General features: G+C 26.3%; 1 long non-coding RNA gene across 1 annotated transcript; it reads right to left on the bottom strand.

Moving 5' to 3' along the window:
- Positions 1–5263: 5263 nt before the first annotated feature.
- On the bottom strand, positions 5264–22640 carry LOC136075054 (uncharacterized). The gene is made up of 3 exons (XR_010635654.1): positions 21449–22640; positions 14373–14631; positions 5264–5315 (listed from the first exon to the last, which is right to left on the bottom strand). It is a non-coding gene; the product is annotated as an uncharacterized LOC136075054 (long non-coding RNA).
- Between the last annotated feature and the right edge of the window lie 104 nt (positions 22641–22744).

The following is a 22744-nucleotide window of genomic DNA, read 5'->3' as shown; positions in this document are numbered from 1 at the left end:
TATGATTTAAAATTAATTTATTATGTGACTTTTAATTAGTTAATTAGGATTTTTCAAAACACATTAGAAAACTTAGTCTCATGGCGGTATGTATGCTTGTGCTCGGTGTGAAGGAGAATGTGAACTTTTTGGTGGATTGACAAGAACATTTTTATCATTGGATCTATGGCATCAGAGGTACATGGAAGCTCGTTATCGAAGTTCTGAAATGAAAGATTATAAGGTGTAAATGTTAATTATTATTTAATTTTAAAATTTAAAAATCTTTTTATTAAACAAAAAAATATTTTTTTCAAAACTGGTAATCAAATTAATAAACTTTGATAGAATGTGGTGAATGTATGCCTAATAAAGGAGAGAAACAAGTCAAAACTAGTTCTTGAAGTAATTCCTTTGCCGGAGCTTCATATGTTAATGGGATTTGTAAATCATATATCAACTTATATAATTTTTTATTGGCCTGAATACAAAGACTGGGTCAACTCACTTATATGTATTAGAAGAGGATACCATGGGGGAGCATATGAAGGCAATACATGCAGGATTATTCTTAAAAACTGTGACCAGCTTTCACTAAGGCTACCAATTGAACTCTTACCACTTCTATGTCCAATGAGAAAATTTGAGAAATTAGTTCAAGGAACCTTCGGAAGTTATCTTAACCCTTGTTATCTTCAACTAATAACTGACTTTGTTTGTTCCTACAAAGCCACACAAGAGTACTGTTCAGAGGTACAGTTAAATATAATGAACTTGCTTTAAATTGGCTTTGTATTAATATACTATTATTATTATCTTATAGAATATTTTATTAGTTTCTTGGAAAGAAACTTACTGTGACCTGGAAAATACATATAATCTCAGCTCACTTGCAACAATTTATTGAACTTACTGGTCATTCTCTTGGACGATACAATGAACAGGCATCTGAATCGGCTCATTCAAAAATGAAGCCAATAATCGAACGATTCAATGTTTCACAAACAAGCTCAAAGCACTCTCTTAGAAGCAGAAGAATTGCTGAATCGTTCAGCAGTACTAATTTATAGATTAAAAAATTCAGATATTTTGATATATATTTATAAATTTTAAACATTGGATACAAATATTTTTTTTAATTGTTAGCTAACAGTATAAAAAAATCTTAGTTTTTTCAAACATTTGCATTTTGTAACATGAATAGTTAATCAGGTATATGAGTTGATATGGATAATAAGAATTGTCTTTTTAAAAGAATTTGACATTTGGAAAAAAAATTCCACTCCATTTCAAGGCTAATACAACTTTTTTAATGTTTGAGATAACTAACTTCGAGATAAATTTTAGATAACTAAAAATTAACATCTTAAGATGATCAAAATTTAATTGCTTGCAATACTGGATTAACTTTAATATCATTAGAAAGTGTTGATATTGACTTTTTATAAGGAAAACCTTAACTTTACAACTCTCACCCCCTCCCCTTTTATAAAATAATATACAAAAGTTTGAAATCGTTTTTTTCAAAAACGGCTACCTTTTGATTTTTAAGCTTCTAGATTCAGTATCCTGAAGAGTCACTGATAAAAGTTCCATAAAAATATTTGGGGAACTCTGACCTAAAACTTAAAACCTATTTTTGTCATGTGTGAATACCCCATATATATTATGAAAGTCTTATAAAAAACTATTAGGCATTAATTTCAGAAGATATCAAACAATTTAATACCCCATATATATCATGGAAGTCTTATAAAAAACTATAAAGCATTAATTTCAGAAGATATCAAACAATTTTAAATTTGAGACATAATACTCCCTAACTGTGGGTTTAAATCGAGTTTTTGGGCTAATGGACATTATATTTTTTGAACATATTTGATTTCGAAAGTGCAACAAGCTGCTTATATATTTCCCATTTATTGCAGATAACAGTAGCTGATCTGAAAAATGACCTGTAAACACTTTTAATGAATGGAAAAAATTAAGTTAACTTCATTTTGGAATTTTTTAGAGAGTTTCTGATTTTTTCCAAAGTTGAGGAGGGTATAATTATTCTCGAATATCATTAAAGTTAAAAAAAAAACTCTCAAAACAGAACTATTCTGATAAAAGTCTAGAAAAATTATGTCGTTAAAAAAGTAGTTTCTTTTTACATAAACTGAGGGGAATTGTCAAGTTTATAAGATTATAATTTCTAACTGGTTGCAATTTTCTCAATTTACATACTTAATGAATTCACTTTTTTATTATTCTTACACCACCCCATGGTAAAAGGTGTAAAACACAGTAACCATCTTTACTACAGATAGATTTATATAGACATTTTACTTAACATAAATTTTATTTATCTAATTGCTGTGGTGAGCAAATGATCACTGAGTGGTAATCCACTTTAGCAGCAAGTTTTATTAGTAAAAAAATTCCTTCTACTTGAGTCTCAGAAGTGTATCTATATCTAGAGATCTCAGAAGTGTACCTATGATTGTGGATATAGTCACAAACACAACCAACTGGACCAGTGGTTGACAAAAGTTCCTTAGGGAAGATACTGTATTTAGCTGAAAAGAATTATTAAAACATTTAAAAAAGTTAATTAAATTGCTTCTTTCTCTTCTCATAAATAAGGTTGTTAAATTAAGTCTATTTAATCTTTCCTCATAAAGAGGCTCTGAATATCCTAGAATTAATCTTCTTGCTCTATGTTGTACTCCTTAAATTCTATTTGCTTTAGAAACACGCAGATATATGACAACCATATTTCAGATCGCTTTTAAACATGACACCAAGATCATTTACACAATCCACAGTACTCAATAGATAATCAGAAACGTTATACTTATTGATATTTTTATTTAATTTATTACTTTTATTGACATGCATTATTTTATTTTTATAACATTTTTCTATATTTAGTTGCCATTCATTTTTCTATATTTAGTTGCCTTCAGCCATTGCACTAATTAAAAAAAGAATTTATGTCATCCTGTAGATCATTACTACTGTTATTACGGATTATGTGGAAAACTTTGCAATCATCAGCATAGAGCTTGCATTGATTTTTTAGTTTGTCCAGAAGATCATTGATATAAATTATAAACAATAATGGTCCGAGAACAGAGCCTTGCCATACACCACCTAAAACACTAAACCACGTAGGCGCAATGTCTTCAAAAACAACTCTTTGCCTTCTATTTGATAAAAAAGACTCAATCCATTTAAAATGAATCCCTTTATACCGTACATTTCAATTTTTAATATAAGTTTTCTATGGTGAACTCTGTCAAATGGTTTAGAAAAGTCAGTAAAGAGAATATCAATAGGATAATCTTGATCCACTGCTAGAGTTACAATATCTTGGCTTTCAAGTAAATTTGTAAAGCAAGATTTACCTGGTAAAAAACCAATCAAATTATTTGAAAGCAAACTTTTAGGGTTAAACTAAAAAGGTAAAAATAATCTTTGAAGAGGATGCGGAACTGCTACAGAATACTGCTGATGAAAATTAGTGAGTGTGTTTTTTAATTTCAATTTAAACCCACTTTATATATCTGTGTGTTTTTATTCTGTATGGGCTTTTGGAATGTTTTTTGTTCATCTGTAAGTCACTTTATATATTTGAATGTTTGTGTTCTGTATGGATCTTTGGTTAATGATTATTAATAAAATTTCATTAAAAATGCTTTTAAAAGTATTGTTTATAAAAAAAGTTAAAACTTTGAGACTATAAATTTGATAAAAATCATCACTCTGTATATGTTGATGGTAAATTTGAACTTGATGTGTCTGAAAACCATAATTATTAACATCAGTTTTCTGATTCTGAAGATGCTGACTTAAAAGAAACAAATTATATTGGCTTCTATTGGTGTCCCTTTGAATTAAAGATGAAAACAACCTAGTAATCTAGACTAATCAAATCCATAACTCAATTATTTCTACCAGTCAAGTTACTCTAGTGAAAGCAAAGGAAAGTAGCATTAGTGTGAAGAGGTATTTTTAACCAACTCTTATTAAACTGGCAAAAACTGTTCCGGGAGTGATGCCAATGACCTGGCATGCATGCTACATGGGTTCACTATAGATAAAAACTACTATAATGTGCTCAGTACTTTTTGCAATCCTTTATCAGAAGCTACAGGCACTAAAACACCATCTGATATTGTTATTGTGTATGAGTCTGTAGGCTCAGAATATACCACATTCTGGGCTTACAGACTCATACATGGTCTGAGCAGAACGTGGAGGTTAAAATTACTCCTTGATACTGCTTGATTAAGTACTCTTTGATTTTCCTTCTTCCAGTGGTGGTAACACTGATATCAAAAAAATGTTAGATTGATTTTTTAGTCCAAAAGAGAGTCAATCTGATTTATATTTAAGTTCAACATACTCCTTAGAACCAATCAGCATAATGATGAAAATAAAAAAGTTGATTCTAATCAAGTTTTTTTTAAAGATTTTTATATTTTAACTTATATTAATTAAAAATAAAATAAAATATAATAAAAGAAACCCTAAATGCCCTTTTCCAATAACAGTCCACCTATTCCCTGGGTTTTTTAAAAAAGCGACATTCTGGGCATTAGGTACAAGAAAAACATTTTATTCAAAAGAACATAAAAAAATAAAATGAATATTTCTATTTTAACACCACACATTCTTAAGAAAATGAAATGAAAGTCAAAAAATAAATAATAACTGAAATAACTAGAATTCATTATTATCCAATTAAATAAACAAAACAAACAGAAATCCAAATGTTCATAACTATTTTTGGAATATAGTAAATGTTAAAGTAATTAAGAAAAAAACAGTATTGTAATTAACTTTTTTTGTTGTTGCTTTTTTTGCTTTCTTTTCTTGGCAGAAAATCTGTTCACTATTTCTGGACAATTTAAAGTCACTAAATGATTTACTAAAGTTATTATTCCGAATAAACAAAAACTTTCACATTAAAAGAAATATGGAGCAAATTTATGTCCTTTTCTTTTGTTTGTACAATTTTTTTTTTTTGGATTTTTATTTAAAAAAAAATAATTAATTTTTTTAATAAACTTTTAAAAATAAAAAATGAAATAATAAAAAAAAAAATTAAACAAAAAAATAATAACCGAAATAACTAAAATTCATTTTTATCGAGCTTTTTAAAAGAACAAAACACACAGAAACTCAATTGTTAATAATTATTTATTAACAATTCTCCAGGTCTCTATTTCTGATAGACTTGATGTTTCTAAATTTTAAGTATTTAAAAAAAAAACAAAAAAAAACAGTATTAAAATTACCTTTTTTGGCAGAAATGCTAGTGTCTATTTCTGATGAATTTGATGTTTCTAAATGATATATTAAAGTTATGACTACTAACCGGTGTTGGGGTCAAATACATTTGATCAAATACTAATACATTAATTCTAAATTCTTAAATATAATCATATGTTATCAGAGTTTTCCAAATACAAATGCAAATACAATCATTGATATTTTAAAAAATACATATAATTTTAATTTTAATTTTGGACCTCTGGTGTTGTGCTAGGTGGTCATTCGCTTGTAATTGCAATAACCACTTGAACAATTACTGAAACTATTTAATGAAAATAGAAGAATTTGACAACAATGATATGATAATGGTAAAACAAAATAGAAGAATGAAAACAAGTCTTAAGAATTTGATAGAATTTTATTTATTTAGGAATTTCAAAATATAAATACATTGTATGTAATTTGAACGATGTTAAACAAAAAACTTTTTTAAAGTACCAACAGTGATTGTCTCACTTTTCAAGTTTTTTTGCTTTATTTTCAACTAAATTCAACTACCTAACCCTGAGTCTACGACTCTACTACAGTCAAAGAAACTAATCGAACTTTTTTTCAACTTTTATTTTATTCACAACTCTCTGTTTTAAACTCAAAAGCACAAACATTGTTTAAAAAGACCATCAGATGAAGACATATAGTAGGCAGGTAGATTTAAACTACAAACCTATATTTTGTGAGCTGAGTGTACTCCCATTAGTCTACTAGCTAGTAAACTATAATCAACTACTTTGTCACTTGATGTTCTGTACTCATTGTTTATTCATTATTTTTAAAACTATTACATTACTATTTAATTTTGCTGTCTTATAATGTTTAAAAATTAAAATATTTATTGATATATTATTTACTCATTAGATTGCTTTAAGGTTGTAGACTTTGAATTTATAATTTCTAATAAAAAATTTTAGTATCATTTTACGCTGCCCAAGCATGTAAAACAATGAGTTCTATCACCATGTTACTTCATCTTGTATAACTGAATGTAATGGTAAATTTATCACTTGGTAAATTTTATGTAACATTCCATAAATGAAGGTATAAATGTTTGACAATCGTGACAATCAAGCCTTAGCAATAAAATCATTCACATTTCTTTGATGTTTCAAAAAGCATGTCAGACTGACATGCATTTTTGACATTGTCAGTTGTATATATTTGAAAAGTATGGATAACACATTCATCTAAAAAATAAATAAAAATTTTAGTTATTAAGGTGTATCAAGTAGACTTTACTGTCTTATTACACAGCGACTCTTTTTATTAAGAATTACAAATAGCAGTTGCAAAAGAGACAATTTTCACAAAAACAAAATATATTAGCCTAAAAACCAATTAAAAATCACAAAAATAATCTTAATCTTCCTTAAGATAGCATTAGTAGGAAGTTTGAAATTATTAAGAAAAGATTTTAGTAAGTAGTTTGATATTATTAAAGAGTTTGATAGGAACTTTTTCCAATATGAGCAACAACCATGGTATTATGTTTATCAATAAAAAAAAAGTTTGCGATCTAACAAAAAAGGAAGGGAAAAGATGAAGTTTATAGGGCAAGATAACAACTAGCTAACAACTTAAAAGATTATATGAACCAAGAAAGCAAGATGAAGAAAATGAATTCCAAAGAACTGATGTTTGAGAAAAAAAACTGAACGAATAAGAGTTTTTGAGCAATTGTCACAGTAAAAGAATGAGAATTAATTGAATGACAAGTAACACGAGAATGAATTTTAGTAGATGGCACTAGAGACACTAGCTCTTTAGAGCAGTGCCCATTATAGTATTTGTCAAAAAGAGAAAGAGAAGCAACATTTCGACGATGTGATAATGGTTGGAGGTTGGCTGCAAGAGCAGGTCCAACTATGTTTACAATGCGTTTTTGCACCTTGTCTAAAAGAGAAAGGGCATCATTAGAAGAACCGCCCCAGATATGGCAACAGTAATCCATACAAAGCCGGATTTGAGATTTATAGAGATAGAGAATAGATTCCGAATTAAGGAAGTGTCGAGCTCGATAAAGAGATGCAACCTTAGAAGATGCTATTTTTGCAACTGATTTGATATATGGTTTCCAAGAAAGATTGGAAATAAGAGTTAATCCTAAAAGATGAAGAGTAGATGACTCATCGAGTACATCACCGTTCATAAATATAGGGAGATCTAAATTATTGCGATAACGATTGGCTAAAAAAAATTGAATTTTATCATAATATAGCATGAGAAATGCTAGCTCTTTAGAGCAGTGTCTGTTAGTATTTGTAGAAAAGAGAAAGAGAAGCGACATAGGATCATATGATAATGGTTGGAGGCTGGCTGCAAGAGCAGGTCAAACTATGTTTACAATGCGTTTTTGCACCTTGTCTAAAAGAGAAAGGGCACCATTAGAAGTACCACCCCATATATGGCTACAGTAATCAATACAAGGATGGATTTGAGATTTATAGACTGTCAAGCATGATAAAGAGATGCAACCGTAGCAGATGCTAATTTTGCAATGGATTTGAGATATCGTCTCCATGAAAGATTGGAGTAAGAGTTGATCCTAAAAGATGAAGGGTAGATTACTTGTCGAGTACATCACCATTCATAAATATAGAAAGATCTAAAATATTGCTGTAACAATTGGCTGAAAAAACTTGTTTTTTTTTTTGCTGTAGCAGAAGTTAGATCCTTTTCAAGCTCAAATGCACCCACCAAGCAATCAGATAGTGTTGGCTTCTTATCAAAAAAAGAATAATGATAGTATCATCAGCAAACAATATCACCATTTATGTGAGAATATCTTGTAGATTGTTAATGTAAATAAAAATGAGTATAGGGCCAATGAGAGAACCTTGAGGATCCCATGAAGTACCAGGATATGAAAAAGAGTGCTGTCCATTGAGGACAACCTTTATACTACAATTGGAAATAAAGGATTCAGTATTCTTAAAGATGTTACCTGATGTACTGTAACGAGAAAATTTATGAAGAAGACCACCATGCTAAACTTTATCAAATGGTTTAGAAATGTTGAGAACAAAAACCTTAGCCTCTCCACCTTATGTACGAAAAAACTTATCGGCAAATCAGCTGTAGAACAAGAAGATCGAAATCCATATTTATGATCAGAAAGTAAGATTTTAGATTCAAGATGAGAGAACAAGTGTTCATTAATTAAAGATGCAAAAACCTTGCGCATGATAGGAAGAAGACTTATGGGATTGTTGTTAGACGATTCATATTGCTCTCCAGAATATTTGAAAATAGGGATAACAGATGCTGCTTTCCATCATGCTGGAAAACAATATTCAGATAAGCACTTGTTAAACAGTTTTAAAGGTATAGACGACAGCTCCAGAGAACACTTCCACAAGACTACAACAGGCATGTTGTCCAGACCACAAGCTGTAGAAGAGTCCAAGCAGGAAATCGCTTTAGATACAGAAGCTGGAGTAATACAAATGTCAAGCAATGGATCAAATTGTTTGTCGGCAAAATCAAGTAGAATACAACTAGTGGAATCAAGAGATGATATTGATAAAACATTCATAGCAATCAATTCAGCTTTGTCTTTAGGTGAGGTGACAAAATCTGAACCATACAAGAGAGGTGGAATAACAGATTTGCCCTTACTATTGATACTGTTAAAGATTCTCTAGAAGTCACGAGAGCCTAATTTTTGAGATAAAATTCATGACCAGGGAATAGCGGACTTTGGGGTTAGACGAGACCTTTTTACAATGGTTTTTAGCAATAGTAAACAGAAGCTTGTTTTCTGGAAATTGCAATAGGAAATTGCAACAAAACAATGTGAGGAAAATGTAGAAAAGTGAGGCTTGACATGGAATCATCGGAAAGGAATAAAATATTCCATGCCAGCTTGAATCCAAAAAGTTATGTAAGAAAAATATTTATCACCAGCAGGGTTGTTATCTGTCAAATATGTCTGAGACATATTTTCTGCCGACATAAAATATGTTCCACATATTTTCTATCGACACATTTTGACATAATTTTATGTCTGAATTATTTTCTGCTGACATAAAATGTCAGACATTTTCTATCGACATATTTTGACATATTTTTATGTCAAAATACGTTGACAATAAAATATGTCCCAAATATTTTCGACAATAAAATATGTCCCAAATATTTTCGATTGACATATTTTGACATATTTTTATGTCTGAATTATTTTCTGCTGACATAAAATATGTCAGACATATTTTCTGTCCCAAATATGTCGACAATAAAATATGTCCCAAATATTTTCGATTGACATATTTTGACATATTTTTATGTCTGAATTATTTTCTGCTGACATAAAATATGTCAGACATATTTTCTGTCGACATATTTTGACATAATTTTATGTCTGAATTATTTTCTGCTGACATAAAATGTCAGACATATTTTCTGTTGACATATTTTGACATATTTTTATGTCTGAATTATTTTTTGCTGACATAAAATATGTAAGATATATTTTCTATGGACATATTTTGACATAATTTTATATCTGAATTATTTGCTGTTTGATATTCTTGAAGAAAAAATCAATCTAACAAATTTATTGCGCATTTCAACTTAATTTACAGAGTTAAGCAAAAATGGTTTAACACATTTGTTGCTTTTTTGCAATCAATTATAATTGAAGGTCAACAAAAAAAATTTTTTTTTCTGGTGCCGAGCAAACAACTTGCTTTTTGGATTGCATTTCACATTTTGATTTCAAATATGCAACTCATTTTTTACCATCGCGTCAACTTGTAAAGATATTTGGGTTCAGATCTTTAATATTTAGGGTAAAGTCCCTAATATTGTCAAAAAAAAGTTGTTCAAAAGTATGTTAACTTGGTCTCAAAAAAAGCATATTTTAGAAGATAGTATAGAGATTTTTGAAAACATAAATATTTTTCCTTAAAATTTTTTGACAAAAAAATTATTTGAAAAAATGCTAAAGACTCTTAAAAAAATGTCAACAAAATGTTTTTCAGCAATAATACAAAAAATACTTATTTTTATTACAAACGAATAACATCTTTAAAATATCTATAAAATACGCTTCTTTTGAGACTCAGGTTGACATACTTTTGAACAACTTTTTTTTCGACACTATTAGGGACTTTACCCCAAATTCTTAAAATTTGAACCCAAATATCTTTACAACTTGATGACGTGATGTTAAAAAATGAGTTGCATATTTGAAATCAAAATAAGAAATCCTACATAAAAAACAAATTGTTTTCTTGGCACCAGAAAAAATTTTTTGTTTTTGTTGACCTGTGTTATGCTTCATAAAACTTTTATTTTAAATCCTATAAGCAAATATCTTTTGTTTCATAAAGGTCTTTTTCTGCTCTTTTTAGCGATGTATCATTTGATAGTATTGACAAAGTATTTTTAGCGATGTATCATTTGAGAGTATCGATTAGTATTGATGCATCATTTGATAGAATTTGATAGTATTTGATAGTATTGATTAGTATGGATTAGTATTGGCGAATTCCCTTATTAGAATGTAAAAACCATCTCAAGCTGAGTTTTTATTACTGAAAATGGTTTTTATTAATATGACTAAACTTAAAATTATTCTCTTGATTAAAATAATATTTAAAAAAAAACATTTTTAGTTATTTTTAACTAATAGTTGATTCATTCAATAAATTATTTTCTATTTTTGACTTTAAATCGTAAGGAAAACGAAAAAAATAATTATTCCAATATATATTTCATTCAAAACATTTTATGCAAGTTTATGGCAGTTAATTATGCTGTTATAATGCAATTGTCAATTATTTTATTGTTAAATAAATCATAACTATTATAACTAAAAGTATATTATTCGTAATTAGTTATAAATTATTACCGGTTAGTCTTCTTAATATGAATTTAATGAGCTGAATATAACTTTTGTGAAATATTTTAAATTCTTCAGCTTAAATGAATTTAATTTGCCACGAATTTTTTGAAATTCTGTGAACTGTTTTTTTCATAGAATCTTTTGAATTCAATTTTTCATAATGAAATCTTTTTCAGGATCAACTAATAATTAAAAATAACTGAAAAAGTTTTTTTTTTTATTATTATTTTAATCAAAGAAATAATTTTAAGTTTAGTCATACTAATAAAAACCACTTTCAATAATAAAAACTCAGCTTGAGGTGGTTTTTACAATCTGATAAGGGAAAGCGCCAATACTAATCAATACTAATCAATACTATCAAATACTATCAAATGATGCCTCAATACTAGTCAATATTAGTCAATACTATCAAATGTCAATATTAGTCAATACTATCAATGTCAATATTAGTCATAATCAATAAATAAGTCATAATCAATAAATAAGTCAATAAATGCCATTATTAGTCAATACTATCAAATGATACATTGCTAAAAAGGGCAGAAAAAGACCTTTAATAAGCAAACTGATGTTTGCTTATAGGGTTTAAAGTAAAAGTTTTATGAAGCATAATTGATTGCAAAAAAGCAACAGATTTGTTAAACTATTTTCACTTAACTCTGTAAATTAAGTTAAAATGCGCAATAAATTTGTCAGATTGATTTTTTCTTCAAGAATATCAAACAGCAAATAATTCAGACATAAAATTATGTCAAAATATGTCGACAGAAAATATGTCTGACATATTTTATGTCAGCAGAAAATAATTTAGACATAAAATTATGTCAAAATATGTCAATCGAAAATATTTGGGACATATTTTATGTCGGCAGAAAATATGTTTGAAAATATGTCGACAGATCTGCCAGACATATTATGTTGTAACAACTCTGATCACCAGTAAAACCCAAGTGCAATCACAAAGAAAATCAAGGAAAGAGTCCCAGACAGCTTTAAGGCAGTTTAAAAAAGTATAAGGATAAGGGGATTCTTATGATAAAGAAGAATGAGATAATAGTTTTAGAGAGATCAAGTCATGATCTGAGGCAGATAAGGGTGAATGTGGAGAACTGACTAAGATCAGTAACAAGACATAGGTCGAGTAGATAAGGTAAATGATTCAGGTCAATTGGAAAATAGGTTGGAGAGTTTTCCAATTAATTCAATTTTTTTTCCATTCCCCCTCGGTTAAGCCAATATATTGGCTTAACGAGGAAGAATGGAAAAAACATTATGCCAATAACAAACAATCGTTTAAACACAAAAAATATTCAAAAGAGACTATGCTGTCAAAATATATTTGGGATTTAAATAAAAAAAAAATAAAAATTTTAATTTACAATGGTCTATTCTAAAATCTGCCCCTGCCTATAATAACATTTCCAAAAAATGTATGCTATGTTTGCAAGAAAAATTTGAAATAATAACCCATTTTAATCAAGAAAATTTATTAAATAAAAAATCTGAATTAATTTTAAAATGTAGGCACAAAAATAAATATTTCTTAAAAAATTATAAAAACAAATGACCAAATTAAACTACCCCCATTCGAAAGAAAATTATTTAATAATTACTTTCTGTAACTTCCCGTTAACAAAAAAATATAGTAATTAAAAATTTTTTTATAACAATTTATAACTTCCTGTAAAATATTTTTTTCTATAAATTGAATTTTTTTTGAGATTTAGTAACTCTTCCTGATGATCCAGCAATGGTGAAACTCCAAGTAGAAGATAAAAGTTAGATAAGTGTTTTTTACTAATTTATATATAATATATATATATATATATATATATATATATATATATATATATATATATATATATATATATATATATATATATATATAATATGTTAGTGTATTCTAAAAATAGAGTGCTCAATGTTCTTAAAGAACAGAGCAATAATAAATTAGTAAAAACACTTATCTAATTTTATACTTGTCTTCAACAACTTTTTTTGCCATCAGCAGGCTCATCAGGAAGCTTGAAACAAGTTGTTGAAGACAAGTAAAAATTAGATAAGTGTTTTTACTAATTTATATATATATATATATATATATATATATATGTATATATATATATATATATATATATATATATATATATATATATATATATATATATATATATATATATATATATATATATATATATATATATATATATATGTTATATAAGTGCATATATATATATATATATATATATATATATATATATATATATATATATATATATATATATATATATATATATATATATATATATATATATATATATATATACATTTATATATATACAGGCTTGGACAGGAATGGAGTGCGATGGAGTGCTATAGCTGACCACGCAAATGATTTTATTTTTTGACAACTTGACCACGGTAGTTTATACAATTAAATGAATTTCAATCATTTTAGAAATGTGCTGAAAAAAGAAACGCTAGCTTAAACTAAAAAGAAAAAAATAATACTAATAATGAAAAAAGAAAACAATTCCCTCCGAAAATAAAATATATAAGCACTAAATAAAAATTCAAAAAACCCAAACTTGAAGCAAAAATTACTTTTTGTTGCGTTTTTATTTGCATTTAAAATAAATTACTTAAAAATTTATCTTTTAAAGCATTTTATTTATAGGTTAGGCAAAACACTTATACAAATTTTTCTAATGATTGCAAATGAAAGAACAAATTTTATTTAAATTACTAAAAAACTGCTATATATATTATTTTTAAATTGTTTTTCACATTGATTTTTTCCAAAAAATTGTGAAAAAATCTGCTTAAAAAAATACTGTAGTCTATTTAAAATAGTTTATACTCTGATTAGGTAGTAAAGTTGAAAAAAAAGTTTTAAAGAAATCTTCATAAAAATAGAAAAAAAACAATTAAGTTATTCCATTGCAACGGAAGATTTAATTCAGTTTAAATTTATCATTAAACATGCCTACATAAAAAAATACATTATAACATTTGTTAATTTACATTAAATTTGTTTATTTTAAACAATCACTATATTTACTTATATATATATATATATATATATATATATATATATATATATATATATATATATATATATATATATATATATAAATATATATATAAATATATATATTCAAGTCATAAATTTCAGTTGCATATAAAAGCAAGCAAATAATAAATATAATACCACTGCTATACTTACCAGAAAAAAATTCAACTAAGTCATATCTTCTGATATTTTTAAGTACCTCAACAAAAGCATCATAATTATCAATCCCCAAAAGCATAAGTTGTTCTAAAGCTTTTATTAATTTAATAGGGGTTGTAATCTTTTCACAATCTCCAACACCAATTTGTTCTGAATAATAAAATTTAATGCTTTCGACATCTTCATCCAACAAATTTTTTGTAATTTTCAGCATAATACTTTTGTATTTTTTATTATCCATTTCTTCAAAATGCTAAATAAAAATATTTTTATGATATATTAAATTAATAAACATTGAGTTTATTTAAAATATAGTATAATTATGCTGAAATGGATAATTGTTTTTAAATATATTGTTATGCATATATTATTGTAACATTAACGTTACAAACATATGCTTGTAACAAATATAAATCCAAACTTTGTATTTAATAAGCAATTTTTATATAAATAAACAGATAGCTTGTGCAAAAACCAAAAGCTCTTGTAAAAAGCAGTTTAGAGAAGCAGCTCATCATGTTTGTTTTAATAGAGCTTTTCTCTGCTCTCACACTCTCACAATTACTCCCGCCGAGGCCTGATAATGTGTCCACGGTTATCAAAGTGTGATAGCGGTTCTAACGCGTTTAAGTCACATAAGTCATGCCGGGAGAGATTGCCTACAGATGGGTCTTTACTCCATGGGGAGATTGCTCTTACTCCAAATTGCAGCAGTGAATACTGTTAGTTGCTGATAAACCCAGTAAGCGGATTGAATTTCACTTTGCTCCATTATGGTGTAATTTTCACTGAAATCCATCTGATTTTAGAAGAATTAAAAATGGATGAACAGTTAGTTTATAAACATAACAAAAACATTAAAACAAAATTTTTAAGTTTTGTTATCTGTACTACAAATGAAAATCCAATTTTACTTACTTGTACAATTAATTCACTTTTGGACATTTGTCGCTAATATGTCAGAAAATGAATTGATTATACAAGTAAGTAAAATTGGATTTTCATTTGTAGTACAGATAACAAAACTTAATAATTTTGTAATAATCTTTTTGTAATATTTATAAACGAAAATAATAAAACATTTAAAAACTAAAAGATAACAACACGAAATTAAAAACCTTTAGATTAATTCAAATTTAATATTAAAAATTACTTATAAATTCATTGCCCTCAAACTTGGATAAGAAGTAAAATTTTATGAGGTATTTTTGTTCCCAGTTTTTAATCATTGAGATTTTTTTGAAAAACATTTTTATTTAATATAAGATTATACTTAAATTTAAAATTTGTACATATTCTAAAAATGAAACATCATATGTCAATGCAATTCTTGCCACTATAATAGATGTTTTTTTACATTAAAAAAAACTATATTACACTGTACCTGCAAGTGACTTTGATCTGAAATTGCAACTTCTTTGTAGGAAATAAGTTTAATATTTTTTATTCAATTCAATATACCACTTATATAGTAGTTTTTAAATAATGCTGTAAAGTATTTAATATATAAATATATATATATATATATATATATATATATATATATATATATATATATATATATATATATATATATATATATATATATATATATATATATATATATATATATATATATAGGCATGAATCTACTTATTAATACCTCCATCTTCTGAAAATTGAAGTTTACTTCATATAATAAGAATTTATAATTAATTTCTACAGCTAATTTATTTCTATGCACATAGCTGAAACAATACACCTGTTTCGGCCTCAAGTGAGAGAAGTGATCAATGTGGGCATTATGCTTTATTTTACATTATATACAACATCAAATACAATTAAGTTACTAAAATAAATTTTATTTTAGTTAAGCTAAGTAAGTGTAACAATTATAATAAACCTTGGTGAAAATACATAATATATTTGTTTTAAATGCCCTCTTTGTTAATTGTTTACATGATTTTTTTTTTAATTTCATACCAGTATTGATGCTATGTATAGGAGTATGAGAATATACATAATTCGCCATTGCATTTTTTTTTTTTTTTTTGCTTTGGTGAAAATAGAACTATGCCAAAACAGCTTAACACAAAGCTGCTTAGCTATTTGTTAACCAAAAAAATAAAATTTGTATTTATTTAGCAAAATAAGAGAATAAACTTTACAAAGTTACAAAACTTATTTAAATTTTACAAAGTTGAAAAACAATTTATTAATTAAATTAACTAATAATTAAAATTTGTTGGCTTTACTGAACAACCTATAGATTTTCATTTCAGTTTATTGCTTATTATATTTACCATTAAAAAAATATTATAAGCTGCTATAGAAAAAAATAAGGATAAAATATACCATCATTTTATTTATTTTTTTGACATATAAAACTCTATATTTATTTTTACATTTCTAATTCAATATTTGTTCAATATACTCTAAGCTTTATTATGATATATAATTTGTCCAATTTTTGGTCCATCTTTCCATATATCAAAAGTCATCCCTTTAAAATTGTATAACTTTTGCAATACTTAACCTGCAGAAATGATTTTTAAATTTTTTTGAAAATTTAAAGTTGCAAGGTTAGAAGTATAGGTTTATTTAAAAAATATTGTTTTATTATAACATTTCAAAACTTTCTAACATCCCTAGTATAAACTTTGTTTTATTTTTAAACTTTTTTTCCCCTAATAATAAATGTTAAACCCAATACAATAATAATACATACTTAAACATTTTTAAATAAAATGATTTAAAACTATATGTAATAATAGATCTTATATTTTAAGGATTTATTATTATATATATAGGTACGTGGAAATTGCGATTTACGGAACCGATTTTTATGCTAAAATTTTGGTTCTCGTTTTTTTAACTCTTTTTTAGGCAGCGTGAGACAGACGTAGTTTTGTGGAGGTTCTTTTTAGAAACATATATGCACATAGATACTTTTTGGAAAGAAGAAAAGCTAATCTTGATTTTTTAAAGACTTTTATGCATGGTTACTAAACATTCTATGGGATATTTTGCTCCTGAATATTAGGTTGATGTTCTCTTATGAATTTGTGGTCGAAGAAATGTAGAGTCCGCTTTTTTTATTATTAAAATAGTTTATTTCATGCATTTTCTATGCACATGCCAAATTTCAACGAAAAATAATTATAAGCAATTAGTTTAATTAGTGTTATACCAAGTGTACCACTTTTTTCAAGTAGCCTTAGGCAAACGGTTTTTTGAGGTGGTTTTTTTTAGAAACATATATAAACCTTGACAACTTTTGAAAAGAAGAAAGGTTTGGCTTGATTTTTATATAACTATTGTGTATCGCTGCCATACTTTTTTATGGAGTATTTTGCTGAGAATTTTGCATGAAAATTTGGTTGATGTTGTCACGTGGATTTGTAGTCGAAGAATTATAGGGTCCGCTTTTTTTATTGTTAAAATAGTTTGCTTCATGCATTTTCTATGAACATGCCAAATTTCAACGAAAAATAATTATAAGCAATTAGTCTAACTGGTGTTAGACTTTAGGTACCTAATTTCGGTTTTTCTGTTGTTGTTGTTTTTTTGGTAAGCGAAATCCGGGTGGGGCCGAAATCCGGATAAAGGGGCGATTCAAATAAAAAACTTATTTTGAATTATTTTGATTTATATTACTAGATTTAATTCAATCAGGACAAGCTTAATAAAACTGTTTTAGATGCACTAACAGATAGTAAGTTTAATTTTTTTATTCATGATAGTATTAACAAATATTTTCAAATCCAAAAAATAATGATTAATGAAAAAGTTTTTTTATAGAACATAAAAAAAGAATAATGTTTCAGATTAAAACTGTTGGTATTCAATAGCAACAGTTTTAATATTTTAAAACACTAACATTTAATATTTTAAAAACACTAAGAAATTTTTTGTTAAGATTAAACTAATGAAGTATGTAATATACTTATTTATATGTGGTTTATAATAGCCTATTAAACTATTGAATTGATTGTTAACTATTAGTATCAGTAACAAAAGATATCATTATTATTGTCTTTTATTATATTTGGATTATATACTTCTTTATCTGTGGATTAGTGTTTAAATCATTATACAAGCATGTCTAATATTTATTTCTTGTTTAGATCCTACCTGGCTTTTGAAGATTTTTTAAGATTTCATAAGTATAAATCACATAAATTTTGGGTTTATTCATGAAAAAAGCATTTACATAATCACAAAGAGAAAATAGTATACAATAAGTAAATGTTAATAAACATTTATAATATCTTCCTAATATAGAAACACTTAAAAAACTGAATGTAATGTTTTTTACTTATTGTATACTATCTTTATCTGTGCTTATTGTTTACATAAGTTTATAACTATTCCTAATGTTATCTTGTTGCTTATAAATATATTATCTTTATATTTTAATATTTATATTTTATTTTCATTTTGTTAATATAGTTGTTGCACTTTAAGCAGAACAGCTTTGAAGATTGTTAAATTTGTAACTTACTGTTAATAATTTCAAATTATTTTGTGTACAATTTTTTTTGTTACTTTTAGTCGAATCTACACAGCCTATCTCTGGTAAGTTTGTATCAGTTCGTATATGTTAATGATCATAAAATTTGCTAAAATTTTTTAATCTGTGAATAGATTTTAGAGATTACTAATTTTAAAGTCGTTATTAGCAATATTTATTTTTTATTACAAATTTTGAATTTTAGTTGCATCTCTGTCTTCAACGAATCGTAAGTTTGGCAATTATTACTTTTTAATATGTGTATATATTTTCGACGACTGAAATATAAATTTTTTATTAAATATTTTTTAACCTTAGTTCTTTCTACATCTGCTATAAGTGGTATGTTTAAAAATTTTTACTTTTCAATATGTCTATGCATATCTTGGCAATTAAAGTATTTATTTTTAATTACAACTTTGAAATCATTAGTTACATATTCAGCGACTACTATGACTAGTAAGTTTAAAAAACTATTTGCAAACATGTACACTCCTTTCTTATAAATTACAAATTTTTATAAAAACTTTTTTTATCTTTAGTTCCATGTGCACAACCTTCTGCTGGTAAATTTATGATTTAGAAAAGTTTCTGAAAGATTATTGAATTTATGTTTCTATTTATATACACTATTTAATGCATTAGTATTGTGTTATCCCTTAATGTGCAGTAGAACGAAATTTTTACTCTCGTTAACATTTTTTAAGCTATCATTGATTAATACGTTGTTCATATTAATTATTAATATTATTAAATATTAATATTATTCAGTCTATCACTTTCACAATTAATTGTTTATATTAAATTTTATATTAAATTGTTTTATATAAAGTTGTTTTATATTTAATTGTGTTATATTACATTTTAAAGCAGAACAGCTTTGACAATTGTTAAATTTGTAACTTACAGTTGACAATTTCAAATTAATTTGTGTAAATTTTTTTGTTATTTTTAGTCAAATCTACACAGCTTATCACTGGTAAGTTTGTATCAGTTTGTATATGTTAATGATTATAGAATATAGAATATTTCAAATGTTGATAAGTGTGAAGAGTATTTTGCATACTTATTTACTATTCTTGTTTTAATTTATTTAAACTGTTTGTTTGACTTTGTTAATAGTTATTTGATTTTAAATTAGTTTACCTTATGTTTAAAGTTCTTAAAAATTATGTTTGCATTATTGATGTTCAAATACTAGTTTCTTGTAACCGTTACTTGATTATAGAAGGTATAAGATTTTTAAATTATTTGAAATTTTTTTGGTTTATATAATTAAGTACATTTTTTTACATTATTTATAATGTTATTAATTTCTTATAAACTATTATATATGATTTCTTTGTTTAGGCAAGTTGAATTGAAACTATAATATAATAAGTCTTTATATATACTTTTTAGAGGCATTTTAGGGTGGATACTCCAACTTGCATCTTGTAATGTGTAAGATTTGTGAAGTTATTTATCCCTTTTCAAATTAACACAATTAAAAAAAATTTTTTTCAATTTTTATTGATATTTTTTTCAAGTTTGAATAAGAAGGTAGGGGGGGTCATTGGGTGTGGCACACGCCCCTCCCCTAGTAAAATAATCTCAATAAGGTCAATTTAAAACCCTTTTTCAAATATCTTTTAAATTTTTTTTTAGGTTGGATAAGACTGGGCAGGTGGGGGGGGTGCGTTGGGCGTGGCACATGTCCCACCTCTAATGTCAATTTATACACCACTTGTATATGCTGTAAAATAAGAAAATGTTGTTTAAACTTTTTAACACAAAATATAATCAATGTTTTTAAGGTTATAACATTTATAAGAAATTAACATTTCACTACGAGGGTGTTAAAATGTAACAAAGACACCCACCCTTCAATCTATAATAGACCACTAATATTTGGAAATGGAATGGAAGTAAATTAGATTAACTTTTTATGTATAAAGACAACATATTTTAACAGAAAAACACTCTTTCGTGTGAAAAACTTGTATTTTTTTAAGGTTACCATGGTGTTCCGGTACCCCCTCTGGCCCTCTAGACACCCCTTTTATTGATAGAGTTATGTAAACTTGTAACCAACTCTTACATCTAACTTTTGATATCAAGCTATAGGCATTTGGATAAGATTTGACAAAGTTATAACAATTTCAGTGGAAAAAAAAAAAGTTTTGGAACCGGTTTCTTCAATAAATCCATATATCGAAAATTTGCTACTAAAAACGTCATAACTTTTTTTTAAACTGTTCGTTTTTAATAATTTTTTCACCATTAAAATACTGTATTAAAGGGCTTTCGAATGATATATAACATTCTAGTATATGCTCAATTTAAAAAAATCAGTCTACGTACCTAATATATATTATATTAAAAAGATTTACTCATGCTGTTTCAGTATTATTTTGAGTATGAAAGAATATAGTAAAAATAAAAAAATAAAAGTAAAAACCCTTGTTGCCAAAACAATTTCATTAATTTATTTTTAAAATGTAAATATTGTGAGTTATTAAATTTAAATATTAAAATTTTAAATCTAAAACTTACAGCTATTTATGCAATGTTTTATAATCAAAAAAAAAAACCATACTTTTTAATACAACTTTCTTTGATACCAAATGAAAAGGATAAAATCTTTAAAGAGATTTCTATAACACTTTACTTTCACAATAAAATCACACTAGTTATTTGACTTTAAAACAATACCACACACCCTTTTATTGACAGCCTTTTAGTTAATTCCGCGTACACGGTCGGAGACCGGCTGACATTTATATGGCGCATGCCATATAAATGTCAACCGGTGGAAACCATGTAAAAATAACAGTATAATTATAAAAGACCAATCAATATCAAAAGTTTTTGCGAGTGGTTTTTATTGGTACAGGCATTTTGCGCGAAACTTGAATTTTATTTATAAGAAAACAAAGCGTATGTTTATGTACCTCATCCTAGCATTTTTTTTTCATTATATCTTGAGATTATACTTTCACATTGATAACATAATATCAAAGTGAAATTTGAAGATAAAATACAACAAAAATTCGACAGCCCAACTATAATTGTACTTCTGAATAAAAATTATTAAAAAACTAATCTATATGTAAAATAATTTCTTAAACTTTTTTTGTAAAACACCAAAATCAAACAAGCTCCAAAAATAATTTAAAGAAGTTATGAAATATAAGTAATCTAATTAGTAAATAAAATAAAGGGAAAATTCTTCTCAGAAAATGCTGCTATGAAAATTATTTTAAATTGGTTTGTAGTTGAAGGTACTTTTGAATTCATTGCAGGAAAGTAAGTCGTCAAGTACAGCCTACCAATACCTAAATAAAAAATACCTAAAAAAATAAAAAATTACTACTAACATTAAGAAAGGTGTCATATTATTGATATTTTTATAACAGGTAATGTTTATAAAAACTAATAGAAATAAATTATTTTCATATTTTGAATATCCCCAGCCGGCACAAGTCGTCTATTAGACGTCTATTTCACTACTCATTTGTCTATAGACGTCTAACACAGTTTTGAGGCATCTTCAAAACGTCTCAATAAAAGATGTCTTTGACACGCTCTCTTGTAGACGTCTTGAAGATAGATGTATTTTTTCTTGCGTGTTAAAATGTTGTATTTGCTGCGTCTTCAAGACGTCTAAAACTAAGGCGTCTTGTAATTTATTATTATTTTTTCCATTCATCTTTCATTCAAATTTAAATCAGCGTGAATGAAACGGCAGCCATGTTTTTTAAATAAAAGACAGAAAAGTTTATTAAGTAAAATTGTTATCAAAGCAGTTACGGTAAAAGAAATGATACTTATAAAGACAGTTACTGCTTTCAGAACATCCTTAATGTATCTTTCGAAGATAAAACGATATATG

The sequence above is a fragment of the Hydra vulgaris genome, chromosome 01 (assembly GCF_038396675.1).
Source record: "Hydra vulgaris chromosome 01, alternate assembly HydraT2T_AEP".
Classification (NCBI taxonomy): Eukaryota; Metazoa; Cnidaria; class Hydrozoa; order Anthoathecata; family Hydridae; genus Hydra; species Hydra vulgaris.
Note: the sequence above shows the minus strand (reverse complement) of the source record. Positions and strands in the feature narration are given on the sequence as shown.